This window comes from Bubalus bubalis, chromosome 21 (assembly GCF_019923935.1).
Source record: "Bubalus bubalis isolate 160015118507 breed Murrah chromosome 21, NDDB_SH_1, whole genome shotgun sequence".
NCBI lineage: Eukaryota > Metazoa > Chordata > Mammalia > Artiodactyla > Bovidae > Bubalus > Bubalus bubalis.
In genome coordinates, this window is record NC_059177.1 from 5915430 (window position 1) to 5928982 (window position 13553).

Genomic DNA, 13553 nt, shown 5'->3' on the forward strand with positions numbered 1-13553 from the left:
CAGGCCAGAATACTGGAGTGGGTAGCCTTTCCCTTCTCCAGGGGATCTTCCCAACTCAGGGATTGAACCCAGGTCTCCTGCACTGCAGACGGATTCTTTACCAGCTTAGCCACAAGGGAAACCCAAAGCCCTTGAGGATCCTCAATAATTTTTAAGAAAGCAAAAGTCCTGACATCAAAAACCTTGAAAGCTGTTGCTTTCAAGTCATCAAATTTTTGTTCTTTCTGTTAAGGATCCTCAATAATTTTTAAGAAAGCAAAAGTCCTGACATCAAAAACCTTGAAAGCTGTTGCCTTCAAGTCATCAAATTTTTGTTCTTTCTGTTCATCAAGTTTATGGAGTTCTCCCCTCTTTGCGCCCTTTAGCTCTTGTTGAGGTAGCATTACACTTTCCTGGAGATGGCCCACACCTTTCCTTGGTGCCGTTGAGTATATAGCTGGTCTCGCTTCCCTGATGGGACTGCAGGGCACTTGGAGCTCAATGGCTCCTGACAAGCACCTTCCAGTGACGGGGCATCCTGTGAGGAGCCCTCCCCAGCACTCATCCTGGACCTGCAGGAGTCTCTTCCCTTCATTCATTTACCGGCAATTCTGTGTTAACCTCAAGAATGAAACTTTATGGGTTTTGTTTGTTTGTTTGTTGTTTTTTTATCATTTGCCTCCAGGCTCAGCATTTCTGAGCATTTTATGACTTGGTCTCAAGGCTAGCCTCCTTCCAAAAGGACTCCAGGGCTTCATAATCTCTCTTAATATTCCTGAGCTTGGAGACTTTACTTATTCTTTATCAAGGGCAGAAAACGTTATGCCAAACTCCTCTTTCTCCCTGCATTTAAAAGTTGGCTATTGTCTACAGGAAAGCCTGTACCACCATATCCCAGGTAGTGGGTAGCACCACCAAGGTCTGGACCAGTCCCCACACCTCACCCTCAGCCCCACACAGCATTTCTGGGGTGGCCTAGGCTGAAGCTTGGTAGCCATCACCAGCTCCCTGGTGGCACCAGTGGCTGCCACCAAACAACCTCAGATTGTCAGGGCCCTACTGGCCCCAACAGACTAGAGGGGGCGCCGTAGAATGTAGTTGTTTCATAGATTACTTCTACATACGTTATAATCCCACAACACAACTTTATTACTCTTTTAAATAACCAATAATCTTTTAAAGAATGTATATATGTGTGAACAGATACATATATATATATATATATATATATACACATTGTTTCTGGTGAGAGATCTGCCCTTATGCTGTAAGTAATAAATCTTTTCTCTCAGCTAATTTCACAATTTCATCTGTATCTCTGTTTTTTGGAAGTTGACTCTCTTTGACTATGGTTTACTTTGAATTTATCTTGCTTGGAATTCACTGAAATTCTTGGACCTGTGGGTAATTATATTTCATCAACTTGGGGAATATGTGGCCATATTTCTTCAAATATTTTTTCTGCCCTGCTCCGTCTCTCCTCTCACTTCAGGACTCCATTATATCTATATTAGATCATAGGTCTCAGCGGTCCCTTTTGGTTTGGCATTCTCCTTTCTTCTTTGTTTTCAGCGTGTGTAATCTCTATTAACCTGTCTCCATGTCCACTGATCCTTCCCTGCTGCTAGGTGTACCAATTCAATTTAAAAAGTCAATTCTGATAGACATTTTTTAGCATTTCCATTTGATTACTTTCCACATTTCCCTTTTTTATGCTGAAATTCTACCTCTGTTTACATGTGTTATTCATCTTTTCCACTAGATCCTTTGATGTATTTATAGTGTCTGTTCAAAAGCCCACACCTGCTATAGAGAGTGGACAAGTGGACGTGGTGCGGGGGAGGGGAGAGCGGGACAAGTTGGGAGAGCAGCACTGACATATACATCAGCATCGTATATACATCACCTTGTGCAAAACAGACAGCTAGTGGGATGCTGCTGCAGCACAGGGAGCTCAGCTTCGTCCCTGTGATGACCCAGAGGGGTGGGATGGGAGGGTTGGCAGCGGAGGGAGGTCCGGGGAGGGGGGGCAGATATATGTATACATATAGCTGATTCACTTCATTGTACAGCAGAAACCAACACAACAGTGTTAAAGCAATTCCACTACAATAAAAAATGTTTTTTTTAATCAAAGTAAAATTAAGCTTAATTATTAGTAGTTAAGGGCTAATGAAGATGCCTGATTCACGTAAATGGCTATTTCTATATCTGGTGCTAAACTAGCTATTGCTTTTTGTATATGATCATTAGAGATTAGTTACTTGTTATGCTGTGTTATTCAATAAATTCAACCATACATACCCCCCCAAAAAAGTCTGCATCTGCTAATTCCAACCTCTGTGCTATATGTCAAACAATTCTTTGAACTCTTTTCTCTCTGGTTTATTGATCACATTTTCCTAGTTTGTCTCATGACTTGCTATTTTTATTATATGCCCAAAATTGTGTGCAAGGAAATAATAAAGCCTGAAGTTGATAAGACTTAACCCCAGAAAAACCCCAGGGCTCTGTCAGCTGCCAATGTGTGGGTAGCCTGGCAGGTGGGGCTACTGGGAGAGAGGGCACAGCAGTGAGTGTATCGAATCTAGAGTTGAACTGAGTTTGGGCCTTGTTGGCAGCTCATTTAGTGAGATTTGGTTCACGTGCTTTGGGGAAAATTTGGGGCATTACCTTCAGCAGGACTTGGAGTCTGAGCCTCAGTGAGACTCTAGAGACCTCTCTTTGCATCTCTGTGTCCAGATGTCAACTTTGGGGATTGCTAGGAACACTATTTGCTTTGGCACCAACGTCTTAGTCTTTAAAAACTGGAAATTACTTAAATGCCCAAAAGGAAGAGAATAGTTGTGTACATCATGAAAAACTAATACTGAATTAATTGTATGCACTGATTTATAAAAGAGCTCTGAGGAAAAGACAAATGCTTCACATATAAAGTTAAATTTTTAAAAACAGAATATTAAAGTAATAAAAGTTATATTAAAAATTATGTATACATATGGACAAGGCTTCCTAGGTGGCACGGTGGTAGTAAAGAATCCACCTGCCAATGCAAGAGACTCAGGAGACACAAGTTCTATCCCTGGGTTGGGAAGATCCCCGGGAGAAGGAAATAGCAACACACTCCAGTATTCTTGCCTGGGAAATCCCATGGACAGAGGAGCCTGGCGGGCTATAGTCCGTGGGGTTGCAAAGAGTCGGACACGACTGAGCAACTAGCACAGGACACACATGGACACACACGCACACTGTATGTATGGACAAGTACTAGAAAGAAGTCCCTACAAGTGAAATGTGTGAGCCATCAGTGTGGCAAGATCCAGAGCAGCTTTGCCTTCACGCTTTGTTGTGACTTCCACTAACAAGGCTAATCACATTGAGTATGCAGTAAAGAACAAACTGTAGACAGATCTGAAATAATAACAATTTCTTAGTCTAGGAAAGATAACCCAGAGCAGAAAGGAGCCAGCTAGCCTCTTCTCCCCTAAGGCCCAAACAAAAACAAACTAGTTTAAAATACAGCAAGAGGACTGGGTGAGGAAGCAAGGATGAAAGAGCCTTTGGACTGTCAAGGTTGTAAACCGAAGGCTGACATCAGAGGGTTAGAGAAGAATAAACTTAGAAAAACTCAGATGTAAACAATGTGGTTCTGCCCATTGGTTCTTCATTAATTGACAGCAATGCCGTGAGACACCTCAGAGTTAACCAGCCTCATTTCCATCACTGTTATTATGGACTGGAATTGGTTACCAAGGGAAGCTGTGGAATTTTTCCCTGGAGGCCATTTAAAATCAGATATAGACAACCACCTGTCTTCAATAATTCAGGTTCCATTGAACTAAATGACCCCTAAAAGTCCTTTAAACCCTATGACTCTGGATTCCTGTGCTGATAACATTAAGAAAATCTTATGATCTTTTTTTCCTAATCCCTTACTGTGTACTCTCTGTTTACATTTTTTTTCAGATTAGAAAGGGAAACTTCCTACAAGCAATCCGTTCATTTCTCTCCCTGACACGAGGCTGAAATTTCAGGCTTGCAAATATCACTAGGGAATATTTCTCAGCTGCAGTCAATTATTTCTTCTTTCTCTGCCAGGTGCCACTGTGCCCAGAGAGAATTCATTTAGCAAGGAAGGGGCTAGGACAGTGGGTAGCAGAGGGGAGAAATAACACATCCAAGAAGTTAGGGGGTGGGCCTGGCAGGAAGAGGGGAGGTGGACAGAATTTATGGAAAGTCAGTGACAGACACAAAGCAAGAACCTAAAATTGAAAATTAAAAGGTTAGTAAGCCGTAGTTCTGCATTTGTGTGTGTGTGTACATTTAAAGTGTTTTAGAATGAAAGGTTGACACTTGCAGCAACATGGATGACCCTAGAGATGATCATACTAAATAGGTCAGACAGAGGAAGACAAATATGATATCACTCATATGTGGAATCTAAAAAATGACACAAATGAACTTTGTTATAAAACAAAAACAGACTCACAGACATAGAAAACAAACTTACGGTTACCAAAGGCGAAAGAGGAGGGAGGGATAAATTAAGAGTTTGGTATTAGTGGATACAAACGGTTATATATATTATAATGGGCTTCCCTGATACCTCAATTGGTAAAGAATTCACCTGCAATGCAGGAGACACAGGTTCAATCCCTAGGTCAGAAGACCCCCTGGAGGAGGGCATGGCAACCCACTCCAGTATTCTTGCCTGGAGAATCCTATGGACAGAGGAACCTGGTGGGCTACAGTCCATGGGGTCACAAAGAGTCTGAAGGGACTGAATGTGCACATATATAGTAGATAAGCAACAAGGACCAGCTATATAGCACAGGGAACTATATTCAATATTTTGTGGAAAAGAATAGAAAAGAATCTAAGAAATTCTTTTCCTATAATGGAAAAGAATCTGAAAAAGTATATATATATATATATATGTGTGTGTGTGTGTGTGTGTGCACATGTGAGCATGCGCACGTGTGCAAGTGTGTAGTTGAATCACTTTGCTGTACACCAGAAACTTGTAAACCAACTAAGTGTGCTTAGTCACTCAGTCGTGTCTGACTCTGCAACCCCATGAACTCTAGCCCACCAGACTCCTTTGTCCATGAGGATTCTCCTGGCAAGAAGTTGCCATGCCCTCCTCCAGGGGATCTTCCCAACCTAGGGATCGAACCCAGGTCTGTCACGTTGCAGGTGGATTCCTTACCATCTGAGCCACCAGGGAAGCCCGACTGTTAGGGGAAGCACACTGGCTGAAACCCGCTCACCCTGGACAGGCACCATAGTTGCCATGTGCATGAGTTGTTTTTACGACAGGAGGTCCTGGTAAGAAACACGAATAAGCCACCACCAACTGGAAGAGTTCAGGAAAGGTCCAAAGGTGACATCCAACCACCTCCCAGAGTCTTTCTCGCTGGCATCCATCTTAGCTGAGCAATGCACGTGCCACCAGGAAGGATTCTGAATCAAATGAAGGGACAACCCAGAAACTAATCCCATCACCATAAAACCCAAGACTGAGCCACGTGGCAGAGCAGTTCTCCTCGTTTCCCTTACCCTGCTGCTCTCCACCAGGGCGCCTCTTCCTAATAAAATCTCTTGTTTGGTAGGCACGTGTGTCTCCTTGGACAATTCATTTCCGAGTGTTAGACAAGAGCCCACTTTCGGGCCCTGGAAGGGGTCCCCCTTCCTGCAACACAACTATACATCAGTAAAAAATTAAAGTAAAAGAAAAAAGACAGAGGTAGTTACTTCTGCAACTTTGAAGATACTGTCAACTGAAAAAAAAAAAAAAAATGCTTTAGGACATAAAATCCTACACCACCCAAGCAAAGCTGTTATTTGGCCATAGCAACTAAAAATATTAATGATTCCACACCAAATGCTCCGTAAGAAATCATCCCCAACTGCCAGAAAGGGTAAAAAGCATCAGGCAAGATTTACATACTCTTACTTATAATGAAAAAGTAGTGAGTTTACAAAAATTAACGATGTGGTTATTTTTTAAAATTAAAAACTTGAATTTTGCCCCTCAATTTCTCATCTCTCCTAATTTGTCAATGACCATTTGTGGGGTTCCTCTTGAGGACTGCTTTTTGTCCTACTTTGGGGTGTGATATGCACTCAGAGGAGAATGGGGCAGGAATTATTGAAAGCCCCATTTCGGATCAGCATTAACAATTCATGGAGCTCATCTCCAGTTCCACCTGAGGCGCTGGGAAGGACAGAGACAAGCAGCGAGGGCTTGTTCAAAGTGTCTCCTAGTCTGCTTTGAAATGCACGGTGTGTTGGGGCCAACTTGAGGTCAACACCTCGTCGTTATCCTCTTTCTGTGAGCTGCCTGGCTGCTCTTCTGGGAGAGGAAGTGAAAAAACAGACTGATTGCACACCCACTGGGTGTATGGCTGGCCGCTGAAGGGTCTTTTGAAATGCAAACCTCCAGAGCTGAGGGTTGGAAAGTTGTCTTCTATTCAGGGCCACTGTGACACAAACGGGGGGCGGGGGGGTGGGGGGGGCTGGAAATAATCACCAAAAAGCAATTTAGGCTGACTGGTTTACAAAGTGAGATGAATCAAAGGGTTAACTTACACTGTTTAAATATTGAGAAGAGCGAATATTCAACATGATTAAGTGCGGGCAAAGGCAGTTCAGTTTCAGATGCAGAGCAGGTAAGGGGGCCGGGCATTAGTGCTTATACCTTCACTAAATTTCATGCAGGTCCAACAAATGGGTCCATATCAAAACTAGCCTAAGGCAACGTGTCCTCCAGGCAACGCTAACCTCTTCTGGCTTCTGAGATGCCAAAATCTTACTTTCGTCCCCCTTCCTAAATTCTCCTCCTCTGAGTTATTTGCAGAAGGGCATGGCAATCCACTCCAGTATTCTTGCCTGGAGAATCCCATGGACAGAGGAGCCTATCAGGCTACAGTCCATGGGGTCGCAAAGAGGCAGATACAACTGAAGTGACTTAGCATACACCTCCCCATCTCAGACCTGGAAGTTGTTTGCTCATGACTTGGTCCTAAGTCTGCTTTGATTCTGCTCACGTGCCTTCTACCTGGACTGCCCCTTTTCTTGCCCTGATTCCTCTCCATGTCTAATTCTTTTTTTTTTTTTTTTAAGCTCCAGGCCCAATTGGAAGTTTGACGTTAGCAGATGCAAACTAGCCTGTATAAGATGGATAAACAGGGTCCTACTGTATAGCAGAGGGAACTCTATTCAATATCCTGTGATAAACCATACTGGAAAAGAATAATAATAAAAAAAAGAATTTCAAAAGAATTTTGTAAAAGTTTCAGCAATTAAAATAAAGATGCAAAGCAAAAAATTTTCTAACATAAAATAAAACAGATTTGGGTTGTCAAGGAGGAAGGGGGACAGAGTGGAGGATGGGATTAGCAGATGTAAGCTATTATATACAGAAAGGATAAACAACAAGGTCCTACTGTATAGAACAGGGAACACTAGTCAATATCTTGTTGAAGTGGAGCAGGATCCTATAGTCCTTCCCCGCCATGTCCTCAGCCTATCTTTTGTCTGTGGAAAACCTTTAGTCAAAGAATAAGTTTAATCAGAGAAGTGAGAAAATGCAGAAACAAAGCAGTCAAATAGGACAAAAAATTAAAAATAATAGTTTAGTCATTAAGCAAAGTCAAGGACCTTTAGTTCCTTCTCAAGGGCTAATATTCTGAGCCATATCCTGTGAGCTGTCTTATAGATACTGAAACCCCACCAGGTGGAAGAAGTTATTAATAACTACATGATGACCAGACTGTAGCCATGATGTAAGCTGTCCCAGTCCCAAGAACTGGCCTCAAGGAAATGGGAACAAACCGACCCTGGAACAGAATACTAACTGTATAAAGACAACCGAGATGACACTGGTTAGACTACCGACGACCAGTTTCAAGGCGACCGTCAGAGCTGACTGTGCTGTTCATACATAGAGCGTGCTCCCTCTGCCTATAAAAGTTCTTGCCCACTGATTGGGGTTGGGGAGGAGTCGGCCTTTGGATATGAGCCCCTTGCCCTTGGCTGCCAGCCTCCAAAATAAAGCAAATTTTCTTTCCACTAACCTTACCTCTTCATCAGCTTTCCAGCGGCAAGCAGCTGGGCCCACTTTCGCTAACAGATTTTGGCGCCAACGTGAGGCTGTGCTCTCGCGATATCTGGCTCCTGGGGGTTTCTCCATTGGTGCTGCTGCCATGACGACATGCTAGGAAGGCTGTGAGGAGCCTCGCTGGCCCCAGGAAGAGGTTTGGGAAGGATATTCCTAGCAGCTGCCTAAACCATTGGTTTCGGGGATCCTCCCTGCTTCTCCTCTGCTCAGCACTAGCTGCACATATGTGCTTTTCCTTGGTGGAATAAGAAGACACCTCTGGACAAGCTGGCGAGTTCCCAGACCCAGTAAGTTCAGCAGTGTGCGCCTGGCAACTTCCCTTTTGAGCTTGAAGTGCTATGTGGATGTTTTGCCAGTTGGTTCTGACGTGTTTCTGATGTGGAGGCCCGTTTGTATTGGAAGTACACTTAGAGAACACTGGCTAGATAAAATGCTGTTTTCAGAATTTTGACTGCAACGAGAACAAAAATATGCCTAGGAGAAAGCTTGAAGTTAACTCTTAAATCCTGTCCTTGAAATGTTAATACAAACACAGTCCACTCCTCCTAAGAATTCAGCCTTAGGTTAATTGGTAGAAATTCAAAAAAGGGGGGGGAAAAGTTTGGGGGAGAAGCCTTTTAAACCCAAGTGAGTAAATTCAGTTTATTCCAACTATTATTTATAAACTGATAACTTCTCTGTTGAAATATCTGATTTGAGATCTCTGTCTGAATATTATATGTCTATATGTAACATTGTCCAAAATGAAATCAAAAGCTTTCAGATAAACTCTCTGAAAATAACTGTTTCAGGAATGTCTATCTAAAAACAGCTTTTCCAGATTTTTGGTGACTTAAAACCTTACCGTTTTTTTTTTTGTTTTTTTTTTAAGTTAAACTATGGAGAAGGCAGTGGCAACCCACTCCAGTACTCTTGCCTGGAAAATCCCATGGATGGAGGAGCCTGGTGGGCTACAGTCCATGGGGTCGCTAAGAGCCGGACATGACTGAGCGACTTCAGTTTCACTTTTCACTTTCATGCATTGGAGAAGGAAATGGCAACCCACTCCAGTGTTCTTGCCTGGAGAATCCCAGGGGCAGTGGAGCCTGGTGGGCTGCCGTCTATGGGGTCACACAGAGTCGGACACGACTAAAGTGACTTAGCAGCAGCAGCAGCATGAAAACTAATTGAATATCTAAATAATTTTTAAGATAAAATACTGGAACTTTGCTGAACAAATGTAAGTTTGCCTACTTTTGCCTTCTTGCGTGTTTAAGTCTCTTCAGTCATTTCGGATCAATACGGACTGTAGCCCACCAGGTTCCTCTGTCCATGGGACTCTCCAGGCAAGAATACTGGAGTGGGCTGCCTTGCCCTCCTCCAGGAGATCATCCCCATCCAGCGATCGAACCCATGTCTCATGTCTCCAGCATTGGCAAGTGCGTTCTTTACTGCTAGTGCTGCCTAGGAAACCTTTCTTTGGAGATAAAAAAAATCACTAAAGATGTTTAGGTTTACTAAACACGCATCATGTACTACATTAAAGAGAACGTATGCTATGTGGGGGGGAAATGTATGTTTTTAGAGGTTATGCAATGTGTTCTTAAGTTTACCAATCAGTAAATGCTGGTATAATAGTTCAGTTACTTGATTCTTATTTTGTTAAGACTTTTAAGGACTAAAAATTATAATATGTAATTAAAGCTACTAGAGATGACAAGGGGAGCATTTCAGTGTGTAAAGCAACTAGAATATGTGTTGCAAGTGAGAGAAGGTAAAAAGAATGGAGATGTTTTTGTTGCAGAAAAATGATGATAATTTTGTCATAGAGCCAGTTGCTTCTGGATAGGGAAAAATAATGGAAAAGCCATATGGATACAAAAAGTGGTATAAGGTTTGTAAAAAAAAAAAAAGAGAGAGAGAGAACCTTGAGAAAATAAATTTGTATGTTGTCAGGAGTAATTAAGATCAGATTTAATTATGTAAATGAACTTCATTATTAATAGTAAGCTGGTTTAAGACTGGAATTTGGTTTTCTTTCTTCCTATTATGAGAACAAAATTTTCCTGGAATATTGAGCTTCTTTTGATAACAGATTGTAAGTTTCTTTCTCTAGCTAATTTTGAGTATTCCAAAGGGCCCCGAGGTAGCTATTAATAAGAAAAAATATTAAAGTGCCTAGGATTTTGGGTATGTTAAATTATTTGGAACACATTTGATAACTTTCAGACCATACTGCTGAACTAGGTAAGAAAGTTAAAAGAATTCTAAAAGAAAGCTATTGTTTTGCTTCAGAATATATTTTTGACTCCAATGTTCAGGATGTGAAAATTGTCTAGTGAAGTTATCACAGAGTATAATTACTTATGATGTGTATCACTGCTGGCTCTAAGTTCACTGCTAAAAGCTCACATACATTGTTTGTGTACAAATGCACAATACATTGTGCATAGGTGATAAAATGTATGCCTATGAAACGTTTCCCTGTCAACATATTTCTCTGTACTTGTTTGTTAAATGTGATTAGTTTTCTCCCAACATGGATAACTAGGCCAATATTTAAACAAAAAGTTGGCCTAGCACCAAGGGCTATGAATGGCCCCAGAGCAGGAAACTGAGTCACTCTGGCAACGATGAAAAAATATGTTGTTTATCAATGTTTTCTGTGGAAAGATTTGCCCTTATTAATAAAAGGGGAAAATGATGAAGGGAAATTTCACATATTGAGGTACGGGAAAGTCATTCTGGTCTATACATGATTTAAGTTGAAGTTTAGGCTAACCGAACAGCCTCCTGGTGGCCTATTAAACACACATTGTAACACTGTATATAAAAAATTGAAAAACAATAGTAAGCAACACTCACATACATACATTGTACGTCTGCTTCAACCATTAGGGAAAAATAACTTCAGAGAATAATTCAAAGATGCATTTTGGTTGTTATCCTCATTGTAATATGTCTACTAATTTTCAAGCATTTGTCTAAGTGCTGTGACAAGGTAATCAAAGAGAGGTAATGTTTTCACAATACAAAATATGGATGCTAAACTTGGAACTTGAAATTATTTCCAATTCTGTGTCCAATCCCCAAATTAGGTAGGACTGCATCCCATTTCAGCAGAAAGTAACCAGAGCAGTAAACACCCTCAAAGACTTGGGGAATATTGAAACAGAAATGGAACTAAAATCGAGTTCCTCTGCCAAGTTTAGGATTAACTTCTCTATCAAAAGCTTGATTCCATTTCTTGTTCAATACCCATTCCTCCTCAAAATTGAGGAGATTTCAAGAAAAGGGGGAATTGAAATGGAGCAGGACCTTATGGTCTTTGCCTCCCATGTCTTTGGCCTGCCTTTTGTCTGTGGAAAAACTTTAGCCAAAAGATAAGTTTTATCAGGGGCTTCCCTTGTGGCTCAGCTGGTAAAGAATTCTCCAGCAATGCGGGAGACCTGGGTTTGATCCCTGGGTTGGGAAGATCTCTTGGAGAAGGGAAAGGCTACCCACCCCAGTATTCTGACCTGGAGAATTCCATGGACTGTATAGTCCTTGGGGTCGCAAAGAGCTGGACACGACTGAGTGACTTTCACACCCTCACTCAAGTTTAATCAGAGAAGTGGGGGAAAATGCAGAAGCAAAGGAAAGCAGTCAAACAGGACAAAATAATAATAGTATAGTCATTTAATAAAGTCATGGACTTTTAGTTCCTCCTCAAGGGCCATAGGTAATATTCTGAGCCATATCCTTTGAGCTGTCTTATAGATACTGAAACCAACCCCCACCAGGTAAAAAAAGCTAACTACATAGTGACCAGATGGTAGCCATGACATAAGCTGCCACGATTCTGAGAACTGGCCCCAAAGAAATGAGAACAACCCTGGAACTAAATATTAACTGTATTTAAAATAATCAAGATGATGCCGATCAGACCACTACATGACCAATTTCAAAATACTGTCAAAGCTGTCATTCAAAAAGATACATGCCCCCCAATATTCATAGCGGCACTATTCATAATAGCCAAGACATGGAAAAACCTAAATATCCATCAACAGATGAATGGATGACAAAGATGTGGTACATGTATACCATAGACTACTATTTAGGCATAAAAGGAAAAGAAAGAATGCCATTTGCAGTAACATGGATGGACCTAGAGATGATCGTACTAAATGAAGTAGGTCAGAAAGAGAAACAAATACCATGTGATATCACTTAGATGTGGAATCTAAAATATGACACAAATCAACATATCTATGAAACAAAAACAGACTCACAGATACAGAGAACAGGCTTGTGGTTGCCAAGGTTGGAGGGTAGAGGAGGGAAGGATTGGGAGTTGGGGATTAGCAGGGGCAAACTATTACATATAGAATGGATAAACAGGTCCTACTGTATAGCACAAGGAGCTATATTCCATATTCTGTGATAAACCACAATGGAAAAGAATATAAAAAAGAATATATATGTGTGTGTGTGTATGTGTAAGTCACTTCAGTCATGCCCAACTCTTTGTGACTCCATGGACTATAGCCCACCAGGCTCCTCCATCCATGGGATTCTCCGAATACTTGAGTGGGTTGCCATGCCTATTTTTCCCAACCCAGGAATCCAGCCCATGTCTCTTACATCTTCTGCATTGGCAGGTGGGTTCTTTACCACTAGCACCATGGGTATAACTGAGTCACTTTGCTGTATAGCAGGAATTAGTGCATTAAAAATTAAGTATATTTCAATAAAAATTTTTTTGAAGAAAGATGACTCCTCCTATAAAAGCTCTTGCCCACTGATTGTCAGAGGTGGGGAATCAGCCTTTGGACAGGACATATTTTACCCTCCTCCCCAGTTGCTGGCCTCAACTTTCCTTATCAAACTTTCCTTTCCACTGGCTTAAAGCAGTGAGGAGCTGGACCCCACTTTCAGTAAAACTTTCTCAGTGAGTGTAGGTCCATCTACTCCATTTCAAAAATCAGAACACAAGGAGTCAGTTTTGAACCTCCCTGTCCTCACCTCCTGTCTACTGCATCTTCAAATCCAAAATACTTCTGCCTTCTTGCCCCTAAAGTCCCAGCTGCCAGCATCTCTCTGTCCAAAATGGCAATATGTTGTTATCCAGTTTCTCTGAACCCATTTTTGGCCCCCCAGTTCATTCTGTATGCACTAGCTAGGGTACGTCTCTGCAAGGCAAAGCAATGCCTTCTAATGCGTTTAGGATAAAGACTGCCATCCTATCATGGCCCACACAGCCCACCTCTGCGGCCTCATCTCTAAATGCCTCCCGCCCCCTAGGTGTACTCCGAAAACCACACAGGACTTGCGTTTCCTCCAGCTCGCCCAGCTCCTCATGTCAACACCTTCAGAAGGGCTCATTTTCTCTGCAAGCGCCTGCTTTCTCCCAGTGAATCTGCTGAGTCAATTTCCTTCATCCTTTCAGTATTAGCAGAATTACCGCTTCCTCACCTCATACTAACCATCC

General features: G+C 41.9%; 1 protein-coding gene and 1 long non-coding RNA gene across 4 annotated transcripts in view; one reads left to right on the plus strand and one right to left on the minus strand.

Annotated features, from left to right (window-relative positions):
• The window catches only part of GADL1 (glutamate decarboxylase like 1), a 650110-nt gene extending 641896 nt beyond the window's left edge, over positions 1 to 8214 (minus strand). Inside the window, exon 1 of the mRNA XM_044934156.2 lies at positions 8063 to 8214. The gene's annotated coding sequence lies outside the window, so the exon portion shown is untranslated. The remainder of the gene's footprint in view (positions 1 to 8062) is intronic.
• Positions 8197 to 13553, plus strand: part of LOC123331046 — a 75936-nt gene continuing 70579 nt past the window's right edge. For 2 of the 3 annotated variants that reach the window (XR_006640443.1, XR_006640444.1), the window contains exon 1: positions 8197 to 8388. This is a non-coding gene — a long non-coding RNA (uncharacterized LOC123331046). The remainder of the gene's footprint in view (positions 8389 to 13553) is intronic. The other variant, XR_006547492.2, reaches the window with a different exon arrangement.